Source organism: Eleutherodactylus coqui, chromosome 7 (genome assembly GCF_035609145.1).
Source record: "Eleutherodactylus coqui strain aEleCoq1 chromosome 7, aEleCoq1.hap1, whole genome shotgun sequence".
In the NCBI taxonomy this organism is placed as follows: domain Eukaryota; kingdom Metazoa; phylum Chordata; class Amphibia; order Anura; family Eleutherodactylidae; genus Eleutherodactylus; species Eleutherodactylus coqui.
The window spans coordinates 156,055,847-156,068,420 of NC_089843.1; the positions used below are offsets into that span (position 1 = coordinate 156,055,847).

At 44.5% G+C, this 12,574-nt stretch overlaps 1 protein-coding gene across 5 annotated transcripts in view; it reads right to left on the bottom strand.

Moving 5' to 3' along the window:
* Positions 1-12,574, bottom strand: part of CAMK2D (calcium/calmodulin dependent protein kinase II delta) — a 223,468-nt gene that overhangs the window by 109,668 nt on the left and 101,226 nt on the right. The gene's annotated exons all lie outside the window — the stretch shown is intronic.

A 12,574-nucleotide genomic window follows, 5' to 3' on the forward strand; every position in this document is an offset into this window, starting at 1 on the left:
TATAAGCCGAGTTTTTCAGCACATTTTTGTGCCCCCCTTGGCGCTCAATCATTCGCAGCCATTGGGTGAATGACATCATTGAATGGCTGTGATTGGTTTCTCGAGCGCCGGCTGTGATTGGCTGCCGCTCAATCCAATCACTGTGCTTAGTTACACAGCGCTGACAGCGGGGGAATTTAAAACTGAGAAGTCTGAAGCAACTGCTGCACCTCCAGGGAGACCATCGCGCCAGGGACACAGACGTCAGCTGGGAGGTGAGTATTGCCTTTTTTTTTTACCTACTAAAGCTAGGCTTATATTCGAGTCAATAGGTTTTCCCAGTTTTTTGTGGTAAAACTTATTGACTCGGCTTATACTCAGGTCGGCTAATACTCGAGTACATATAGTAATTGGATTTATATTGATTCCTATGGAAATAATTACCTCGAGCTTCATTGGTTTCAGTTTTGTCTGATTGCTTTCAGATGGATTACCAAGGAAATTAGAGGTTTGACTGTATGTCACAAAAAGTAAGTTACAAACATATTTTTTTTCCAGTGAGGGAAGTTTTATAGGAGTTTTCTTACCTTCAGAAAAGCCCTTCAGGGCACGTTGTCACATGGCGGACATGCTGTGGACTTTCTGTGTGGAACTTCCCTTTTTGCGAAAAAAAAACTGCGTGAAATCCACAGCGTAAATGAGATTTGGTTGGATTCAAATCTTCAGCATGTCAACTGTTTGCTATGAATTATACATTGAATTTCATCCTTTGCAATGCAAAAGGTGGAATCTGCACAAAATGTCAAACGGCTAATTTCTGCCACTGTCTGGCATGTAAATACGACAGCTGCACTATATAGCTTGTAGAATGGCTTTCAGAAGAAGGTGCTTGATACATTCTGATGGGACTATGTTGGAATATGTTCCTTATAACTGACTGCTATGAAAATTGTGAATGCTGTATTCTGCAAATGTGATACAAAAATGTTTTGTACTTCCATCCTTCATAACCAGCTAAAGAAAGTACCTTGGCCTATTGGCCCTAGATGAATGGTGGCTCCTTCCTGCTATCTACAGAGATATACAGTTCAGCTTTACTTCTGTGATGCTGAAATAATTTACAATCCAAACATTTCAAGGAGAGGCCTGCTGCTGGTAACCCATATCGGTCTAAAGGCTTGCTAATAATAGCGACTCCAACTCTTTGTTATTAAGATCACAAAGCCTGGAATCTGAAAATAGATGTTGGTCGATGTAAACATAAAAAAGGCATTGCTGTATCTGAAACTTTCCAGATGTTACCACTAAAAGAAATGATAAATCTAATATAATTCAGGCTGCAAATATTGAAATATGAAACTATTAGTACTAGAGATGAGCGAACCTACTCGTTTAGGGTGATTTTGCACTCAAGCACCGCTTTTTCCGAGTAAATGACTACTCGGACGAAAAGATTCAGGGGGCGGCGTGGTGGAGCGGGGGCGCCCCCCGAATCTTTTCGTCCGAGTAGTCAGTTACTCGGAAAAAGCGCTGCTCGAGTGCAAAATCGCCCTAAACGAGTAGGTTCGCTCATCTCTAATTAGTACTGCTGCAGCGTGCTAGAGGGCACTACAGATGGCGAGAGTGGCAGTAGGTAACTTGGATTACCGTGGTTTTCACCAACTTTCCTCAACCAATAGCACCTGCAGCGGGTGAAATGTGTGTTCATGCTATTTACTAGAAATGATAATCGTGACACCAGTGCTGTGTAGTACAATGATGAAATTAATAGCAATAATGCAGAAGAGCATAAAGGTTGAAATCAATAAGGTTTACTTTTACTAACACTTGTAGATAACCACTGATTTAGGGCTTCTGCCCATGGGTGGATATTTGCTGCGGCATTGCAGTCAGCGTGCGTACCGCGAATCTGCAGCAAAAATCGCCCATTAGGTACTATAGAGATCCCCTGCTTCCTCCACACAGTTGGAATTCAAATGCGATTTCCACTCGCGAAGTAAAAATTGCAGCATGCTCCATTTTTGTGCAGATTCCGCATGGACGGCTTCCAATCACAACCATTCAATGCGATTGCTATGATTGGTTTAACGAGTGCTGCAGTGATTGTCTAGACCGCAGCACTCAAAACCCAATCAGAGCCAGCGCTTTCTTGAGGCGGGGTTTTTGAACCTCTGACCAGAAAGTGTTGGCTGAAAACTACAAGCAAGTGTGCTGGAGCTGCGGAGAAGAGGTGCAGCGGAGCGGATAGACCCTGTTAGGTGAGGTATTAGTGTACCTTGACGCCACCAGGAAGTCCTGGTGGAGTCAAGAGTGACAGGGGTGATGCCCTCTGTATGTGATTGGATGGACAGGAACCGTGTGGGTCCTGGAAGGCCAGTTAAAGTTTCAGAAAAGTGCATAAAAGATCCCCCACATGCAGCATGTCCAAGGGGCTTCCTCGCTAGGGACCCTAAAGCCGCAACCCTCCTGACTATGAAGCGGCTGCTCATCGGCGAACACCCCTACCCCCCCTTTCCCAGCCGATGCTACTTTGTGGCCGATCCAGGCAGGGCACTGAGGCGCTGCTCGTACACTGCTGCAACACAAGGCGGTCGCGGCCACAGCTGCAGTCCCGCACCTTTTAAAACGCAGCTGAAAGGAGGCCACATGACCGGCGGGAGACCCTGTGAGAGCAGGCGGCCGCACAGTACAGCAGCTGACGCCGACCCCCGTGCAGAAGCGGACACCCCTTCACTCCCCCAGCCTATGAAAGTTTCTCATGGCCCCCGCTGCAGGGAGGCGACAGGGCCGCCGCCACGGAGACTGACTTCGCCACCCGCAATGACACTGGCGCACAGAAAGGAACCAACCTAGTCAGCCCACTGCCTAATGCACCGCGGCTCCCGGGGGGAACGAAGCCTACAGCAGCGGCACAGTCACACGGAGGTGGGTAAGAGGAGTGCAGTGAGGTAACAGTCTGAGGGACGTTGCCTCACTTACCTGCGACGCAGCTTCAGCCATTCCTGCAGCTTGCAAGACCTGTACCTATTCCGCCAATCAGGAGCTGGGGGTGTGACAGGGGCATTTTGCCCGTCAAACCCCTAGTTTCCGGTGGCGTCATGGTACACTAATACCGTTAGGTGATATATTGGGCTTCTTTGTTTTTAAAGGCAGATAGGGCTTATTTTTGGGGTAGGACTTATATTTCAAGCCCCCCCCCCCCCCCAAATCCTGGCAAAAGAGCACTACAAAGCCACATGTCTTTGTAGCGACACAAAATCAGAATATCGCCGCGAGAAAATGCAGCGATATCGCACAGAACATGGCTGCAATATCGCTGCAATTTTCTCACGGCGATATTGCTGTCGTTTAAGTGAAAATAAAAAAAAACAAAAAACTCTTTTTCCAATGTATCTGTATGACTGATGATTTATTTTTTTTTAAATCATTCATTATGTAGCCATCCCCCAATATATATAATTGAGCTAGTGTTACCTTGGTTAGTTATTCCTTTCTATCTAAAATTTCTTGGCTTTTCTGGCGAAATTTCTGGTGAGTGCGATGCGAGGTATTCCATTAAAAACAATGGCAAACACTTGCCAATCCTCTAATGGGGCTGAAAGCCAGGCCAGAGGATCACTACTTCACAGAAGTAGTGAAAACACATGTTAGCGAGTGCGATTTTGGGTTGGGAAACTCGCCTCTAAGATCAAGCTCTTCCGTGTGTAGGTAGCCTAAAGCAGAATTCCTCAATAGTGTACATCACAGGCCCTTTAAATTGCATTATGTGGAGACATAGGCAAAGCATGAGCTGAACAAACCAGATAATCAAAGCTTCTAAAATCCCAATGATATCCCAGGAGCTGGAGATGCAATAATGCATGAAGCACGGCTAGAGAACTCCACTGGGTTCCTCCACTAACTTTCTAGTGCTGTACACTTCCTTGACATGAGATTATTTCTCAGGCCTACACTTCAGTTTTATGAGACTTGTCAGGCCAACAACGGAGATGTCACCAGGATATATCCGCCTGCAAGAGAATTCACTCCAAGCCTTCTCACTCTGATAATCTGCCGCAGCGGGCACACGTCAAACATTGTCAGGTCCGGGATTTAAATAAGATGCAGTATACTTCATTGGTGGCCTTTCTCTGCTATTTATGCAGTGTTTTTTCTCACTGACTTAATGGAGGAAAATGTGGAGCAACACTGAAATAAATACAACCGGATTTCAGTGTGGCTTCTGTTACAGTGCCGCGATGGAACAGGGCTCTGCTCCTCTGCTCTGTATTTATTCAAAAACTATATCGGCTTCCAGTGGAGTAAAAGATCATATTTAAACAATCACTAACTTCTTGATAAGCCTGTGCTTATGTATACAATATAACAAGAAAAAGTGCATCTCCATTTATTTTACCTAAAATGATTTTAATTGTGCTTAAAAATCACTCCAAGGTTGCATGTCCACGGGCGATGATCCACCGGGGATTTGATCACCGAAGCTTTCCATAACGTTGCCATGGAAAGCGCCGGCATCCACAAGCGGAGAATCATAGCGATTCTCCACTCATGGGATCTAAATTGCTATCTGTTAGATAGGCTCACCACGGAGACCTGTCAGCGCTTCCCCCTCATCCCCCGCAGCGGAATATCGCTGGCGATATTCTCGTGGACATGGGGCCTTAATCGCTGGCACTCGGGGTCTTGCTTCCTTCCAACTTGCTGTCCGCTATCTGTGGTCATCTGAAATCCATCTCTAGTAGCAGACACCCCAAGACAGTGGGACGGTACTGTTGTATTATGTCGACAATGTATGTGGGATGGCCGGACTCAGTGACAGGGAACCCAGTGGAGGCATAATACAATAGTAACCAGTGGGTCTTTGCTTGTTGTGGTCTCATGCTGCCCATAGACGTCTATGTAGAAGAGAGGGTGGGAGGGAAGTACTACTGTATAATGTCCTCCATGCTGCTATTGCTTCTCTTTGTGAGAGAGAGAGGTAAGGACAAGGCAACATGATCTAATCGTCTGTATGTATGCAGTGTACAAAACCCATCATAAAAGCTAGTCTCTACCCACCAGCTTAGGGAAAACCGACAGTAAGATACACAGCCTTAAGATAGGGAAACCTGACCATTATAGAACTTGCATATGGGATTTTCACCAGATAAAGCATCATTCCATGACAGCTTCTGCTACAGAAATTCAAAATGGTTTTACCCTTCAACTAAAAACCGTTTCCAGACAGCTGATAATATATGGCGTAGATTCAGCATGCCCCAAACTTACTACAAAACCCAAATTTTCTTTTAGATATAATGTAGACTTGGTGCTCAAAATAGGAAACTGGATTTTTTGTTCCAGACTGTTTTTAGACAACTTGATTCCAGTATACAAGACAATACAACTCATGGATGCTGCATAGAGCGTCTGCCATAACAAAATGATAAATCTACAGAAGATCTTTTTCAAGCGCCCAAAAAGAAAAATAAGCAATTTGTGCCATTCCCCCCCCCCCCATCATATTGTAATGACTTTTCTCATATCAAAAATAATTTTTCGAGCCTCTACCCTCCTTGCATCAAGATGAAAGCTCACATATTATTCTCAGTGATGGATGCAAGGCAGTTGCTAGACTAGGCTTGACACTAGGTAACATTAGGTATTCCCTAGCGATTACCATAGACCTCCTGTTCAGCCTAAGTAGTTGTCTTCTAAGGGTTTTTAATAAATGCAGAACTAAACATGTTGCACATTGTATACAATGTACTACTTGCAATATTATATCTAGATATGAGCGAGCATACTCGCTACGGGCAATTACTCGATCGAGCATTGTCCTTAACGAGTACCAGCCCGCTCGGAAGAAAAGATTCGGCTGCCGGCGGCAGGCAGGGAGGAACGGAGGGGAGATCTCTCTCTCCCTCTCTTACCCCCACTCCCCCTTGCTCACTGCCACAACTAACCTCTCACCTGCGCCGGTAGCCGAACCTTTTCTTCCGAGCGGGGAGATACTCGCTAAGGACAATGTTCGATTGAGTAATTGTCCTTAGTGAGTATGCTCGCTCATCTCTAATTATATTCATTGGATGCTCATCCTGCATGCTTTAAAAGAGTATTAGAATATCTTTCCTACATAATATTTCCCAATCATCAAGAGTAGCACCTCATTTTATACATACGCATGTACAAGACACTAAGTCTTTTTCATCCTTTGATTTAGAAAGGGTTAATAAACCCTTGAGATGAGAGTATCGGCAACACAAATTATATTCCCTGAGGCTTATTGGATTTTGTTTTGCACCCCGAGAGCACCTGATGGTATGAAAAGGCTTATTGTAGTTTCATTAACACTGTAGGTGTATGATAATTGTAATAAATTGTCATGTATTTGCGAACAACATACTGTATAATACTAGAAGGGTTAATTTCAGTACCCTATTGGTCCATTTGGTTTTAAAATAAGCATGTGTACCACTATGTTCATGCCATGAGTAAGAACCGCAAGGTTTGTAACACGTTGGACCTGGGGTCTGTGTATGGCCGCCTGAAGATGGGCGGAAATTCCGCGGCGGGATTCCCCGCAGAATTTCCGCCCCCGGACACCTGCATAGGATTGCATTACAGCACGCAATCTCATGCAGACGGCCGTGGTTTGTCTGCGCGAAATCACGCGCAGCAAACAAACCGCGGCATGCTCTAATTCTGTGCGGGGCTCGCAGGGCCTCGCACAGAAAAGTCACTTACCGGCCGCCGGCTCCGCTCTGCGCATGCGCCGGCTGCCCGGCAGTTGGCACATGAAAGAGCCGGAGCTGCGGAAGCGGGTAAGTCCGCGGTGCTCTCTGCAGGCGCTCGGGTCGGGTCCCGCTGCAAGAATTCTCGCAGCTGGATCCGACCTAGTCGTCTGCAGGCGGTCTTAGTCATATATGTGGGATTTTACTAGTTTGTAAAGTTTATTGGATTTTATCCCTCAGCTGGAACACTTCTGCTATCTTGTGAATATCATAATAAATTGCAAGGAGTTTCTCTGAAGAGGATATTGGATTTGTTAATCTAGAGCAGCGGTGCACAACTACAGTTCTCAATGCACCCTAACAGGTCTGGTTTTCAGAAATTCCTTAACCCTTTCCAATCCATTGTCTGACATCTAAAGACATTCTGATTGAAGGCTGTACAGCTCCGATGTTGGAAGACGTCTGGCAGGGTATTCTTACTATTACTGGCAGCTCTGTTGTTGGGGGGCCTCTCCAGCATGTCCCATACCGCAGTACTGGCTCTAGCCAGCAGATGGTGCCATTGTATAATGGCAGAAAGAGAAAAACCCCTAGGAAACCCTGAATCCAAAATTGGATTGCAAAGGGTTAATATTGCACAAGCAATGTAATTATTGTTGGCGCCTCAGACATTGCAACAGGTGTTCTTACTATAAGACATCCTGAAAACATGAGCTGTTGGGGTCCCTTGAAGACTGGCGTTGTGCACCCCTGATCTAGAGTGTATTGAGGTGGCAAGACTAAATTATATTTATTTTAAGACTGTTGGACTGCAACTATTTTTCTTACCTTCTCCAGCTGGACAGTGTGCATTGAGTGCTATTTTGTCATCTTTTTTCTTCGTCACATACAGCTAAAGCCTATGCAGGCCATAACAATATGACCAACGGGCAAAGCCTAATTACTAGGTTTCAATATACTCTATGGTGATAGCCAAGTTGCTCATGACATTGCTGTCCAAGTCCAGCACAGACATCACCTACAGTCTTCAGAGAATCTTTGGGGAAACTAGAATTGCAAAATTCTGGCAAAAGTAAATTTTTCAGTTTCTGCCTTAAAAAACCCCCACAAGAAATAGAAAAGCAAAAGAAGGAAATAAAACCTGCAAGTGAAAATCAAAATGCGCTATGTGAATCCAGTTAGTTACACATCACCAATTTTTTCAGTACATCATCAACAATTGAGTAAATTATTAACTGGAACAAGAAGATGCTAAACTCTAATGAAGCTATTAGGAGACTGAAGATACAGACAATCAAAATGTTAAATACTGCTGCACTGTCAAGTTATGAGCAAAGATACAGACGTAAGAAGAACTAATTACACAGTCACCTGAGGGTTGCTTGTGGTGAATTCAATTGCTTTTTAATTAAATCAAGGACTTATCAGCTCACTGCAGGATCTGGCAATAAGCTACTGTACTTATAGATGCTGGCATGATCCTGGCATACTTGTATCCTACATATATGAGGAGGAGGCAAAAAGTATCCGCACTGCAGTTGTATTAAAACTTTGGTTGGCCACACGGTCTTATCAACCCTTTCCATCGTAGGTCACCGTCACCCCAGTCACTGCTGTGCAGGCCTGAATATGTTACACCCCATAGGCTGCGGTCACACGGGGAATAAAAATCGCGGAATGACTGCAGCGGGTCCGCATGGAAATACCGCAAGATTTCCGCGGCAGAAGTGCAGATTCAAAACCTGCGCCTGCATTCCGCTGCGTCCATCTCTCCCCATAGAGACGCCGCCGCAGAGACAGCAATACAATCGACATGCTGTGGCTCTGAATTCCGCGTAGCACATCAGCTTCAGTGCAGCTCGGCCGCAACGGCTTCTCCGCATTGTTTGGACGAGATTTTTGCAAATCTTGTCCACTCTGCTGGTTAGTCTTGGGCTTAAGATTGCCAGCGGATTTTCCGTGCGGAAAGTCTGCGTCAATTCTGCCCTATGTGAGCCCAGCCATAAATTTGTGACTGTAGTTTGTTTGCTCTTGTGCAGCCCGTTTAGACAGGCAGATTCATCATTGACTCATTTAACGAAAATCATTCAGTCTTTCACATTCGCTGAAAAGTGAATGAGAAAGACTGAAGGTCAGCGTTTAAATGAACGAGCCAATGATAATTTTTTATGCCTTCATAAAATGGACAACAAGCAAGAACGTCGTACAGTCGTAGGTTCACGTTTAAACCGAACAATTGTTTGCTTTCACATGTTTGAACGATAAAAACATGTAACAAATTTTAGCTTTTTTTTGTCCTCGAGCATTATTTTGTGTTTTCCTGTTTCCTCATGTCTAGAAAGTACAGAAAATGGCAATTATGCTGTAAAAGGTTTGCTTTTGTGGACAAGACATTCATATGTGAAACTAGCATATTTTCACGTTACATATATGTGAATATATTACACATTTGCATGCAGTGATATATATATACTTTACCTAGGTAAATAGAATGGGCGTCAAGAAGCTGCAAACATCCAGCAGACTCATTTTGCTATGTCTGTGGTGAATTTCTTAAGACAAGAGCGAAAAAGTACTCTGTACAAATATCACAGAGAATGTGTGAGGCCTACAAGGCATATTTTGGAATGCCGGTTGGCGATCAGGATTAAACATGGGCCCCTCATTTCACCTGCGAGAACTCTAGAAGGTAAAGCTAAATTAAGGTAGTTGTTGCTCACTAGATGTCTTAAGGTCATTTTACATGGGACGAATGTTTGGCAAACAATGCCTGACACTCGTCCCTGTGTCTTTGCGCTCCCATGCGACTGCACAGGAGATAACAGGGCTGGCTTGCACACGGAGCAGCTAGCAGGGGGGCGGGGCAGTGCAGGAGATTTCTCTCCTCTCGCTCCCGCGCCCCTCTCCACTGAGATAACACAGCTGCTGTTCACTACTGAACGGCGTCTGTTTAAACTAAATGAAGCTCATCGCTCATCATTTAGTTTCAACAGTAGAGAATGAGTGGCGCCTTTTCATTGACAGTTCGTGCAAGAGCCTCAAGGCTGTCCTGCTTCATAATGGGAACACGTTACCTTCTCTTCCCCTGGCGCTCTCCGTGCATCTCAAAGAGGACTATGAAAACGTAAAGATTTTACTGCACCGACTGAGGTATGATGAGCACCGGTGGGAGGTCATAGGAGATTTTAAAATGGTGGCATTCCTGTTGGGGCTCCAAGGTGGTTTTACGAAGCTCCCCTGCTAGCTTTGCCTTTGGGACAGTAGGGACACTGATTCACACTACCGTAAGCTGGATGCGAATGGAGTTTTTAGTTGGACAGAAAAATGTCAAGTGGGAGCCACTGGTGGACACTACAAAGGTCTGATGCCACCACTACACATCAAATTGGGGCTTATGAAACAGTTTGTCAAAGCTCTCGACACTGGCTCAGCAGCCTTCAAACACCTAGAAGACCTCTTTCTAAAGCTCTCCGAGGCCAAAATCGAGACCGGTATTTTCAGTGGACCACAGGTAAAGAAGCTAATCAAGTGCACTGAATTCCCAAAGAAGCTGACCAGAAAGGAAAAGGCAGCTTGGAACAGCTTTGTGGCAGTAGTTAAAGGTTTCCTTGGGAATCACAAGGCCCACAACTATGTGAAGCTGGTTGAAACTCTGGTCAAGAACTATGGCAAGATGGGTCGCAGAATGTCTCTAAAACTCCATATTCTTGATGCTCACTCGAATCACTTCAAGCGGAACATGGAAGAATACGGAGAGGAGCACAGCGAACGCTTCTACCAAGATATTATGGCCCTTGTATTGTCCTTGGTATCGATGAGCAACGAGAGCATGATGGAAGACTACATATGGGGATTTATTCGGTGTGCAGAACAATTAGAAAAACCACACATTTCCAAATATTGTCTTTGTTTTTAAGTATAAATAAACATTACTTTTGTTACCCATTTACGTATATGGGGATATGCAAAATATAAAACTCATTCTCCTGAGCACAAAAGCAAACTTTGGAAGGTATAATAGCCATTTTCTAAACTTTTTAGACATAAGAAAGCAGGAAATAACACTCACTTGCCAAGGACAAAAAGTGTTAAATAGTGTAATCATTCAGTCTAAGAGCACTCCAAAGCATTTTTTTCATGAGGGAATACAAAAGCTTGTTGATAGAAGAACAAAGTGTACTGAAAAGAATGGAGATTATGTAGAAAAACAATGTATTTGTCTTTTCTGAAAGTTGATTGGAATAAACTCTACAGGCAGAGTGCGCATTAATTGTTTTTTTTATACAAGATCCCAATTATTTTACTGCATGTGAATAGGGTAAATGGACGATTAAACTGGTCTATATTACTGCACAACCCATCCTGAATCTACATTTCCAAATGTTTTGCATACATAAATGTTATTATTGGACTCTCCCATGTTCTGGCGCAGATCTCTCCATAAACAGAGAAGTGAGTACTCAAAGTTGTTTAAGTATTTTATATTATAAGGGGGGAAGCAAAGGTATGTGTAATGAAAGGCCAATGGCAAACAAATAACTAGGAGCTTGCAGAATCAAACTTGAATATAAGGGAGATAAAATCGTATTAGATGCGTTCACTAGAAGAACATCTTAGGGCATTGAGCCATATGTAAATGTAGGTTTCTTTTCCTAATTTGGCCACATACGTAAAGATTCTTCTGTTAGCTCAAAATGTTGAGCAGTTCCTCCAACCTACTGTAGAACAGTAGAGCCTGCAATTTCATAGTATTAGGCCACCTGCAGACGGCCGGGTCAGATCTAGCTGCGAGAATTCTCACAGCAGGATGCAGACCCATGCCCCTGCAGAGGCCTGCGACTCACCCGCTCCCGGCGGCGTATAACTAAATTCCACCCCACCTCCAGACCATTTGCAACCTGATTGGTTGTTTGGATTAACTCATTCACTGTGATTGGTTATTTGGTTTGGCTGATTCACAGCGATTGGTTGTTTAGGTTGGGTCGAGTAGAGGTGGTGTGGAATAGGGATATATGCCTCCCAGCGTCTTCTCTCTGCACTGTGTCCCAGCTGCCGGCCAGCTGACGCATGCGCAGAGTGAAGCCAGCCCGTCACTTCTGGCATTTCTGTGTGGGCCTCTGCGAGACCCGCACAGAAGTAGAACATGCCGTGATTTGTTTTCCGCGTGTGCATTCACGTGGAGAAATCGTGGCAGTCTGCCTAGAATTGCGTTTTCTAATGCAATCCTATGGCAGTGGCCACTGGCGAAAATTCTGCAGGAAATCCCGCCGTGGAATTTCAGCCCTTGTGCAGGGGGCCTTATACAGAGTTTTTTTCTCATGGACTTCTATGCAAGTCATGACAGACATATTCTTTCCAAGAAAGGATTCTCAATAGCAGTAGTGTAGATGGAGAAGTAGTCATGAACAAAAGAAGTATGAGTGGTCAGGATGTGATAGGCCAGAGGACGAGATGGAGCATAATCCTGGAACAAAGTGGAGGTCACGGTCAGAATTATGAGTCAATAGAGGTCAAATGCATAATTGCAAGGTTAGGGGCACATGGCTGTAAATGTCTGTCGTGCATGTGACAGCACCGGGGCTTCTGTGTGTGCTGGCTGATATAATGTATATTCATGAGTTTTGCATGTGCCATTTGTAATCTGTGCTCTGTTCGTGTAAATGGGACAGCACACGTACCTGTATCCATGTGGTATTCAATGTGAACTGCACCCGAGCCTCTCAGGTGTAACTCGCACACCTGGCAAGTGTGCACCCAACCATAGGCAAAGGTTAGTACCATATAGCCCAGCAAGCCATTTTACCTGGGCGGTGTATTCTGGGAAGGGGAATTATTTGGCAAAATCTTAACCTTCGTTTAAATAATAAGATTGGGTTCACATC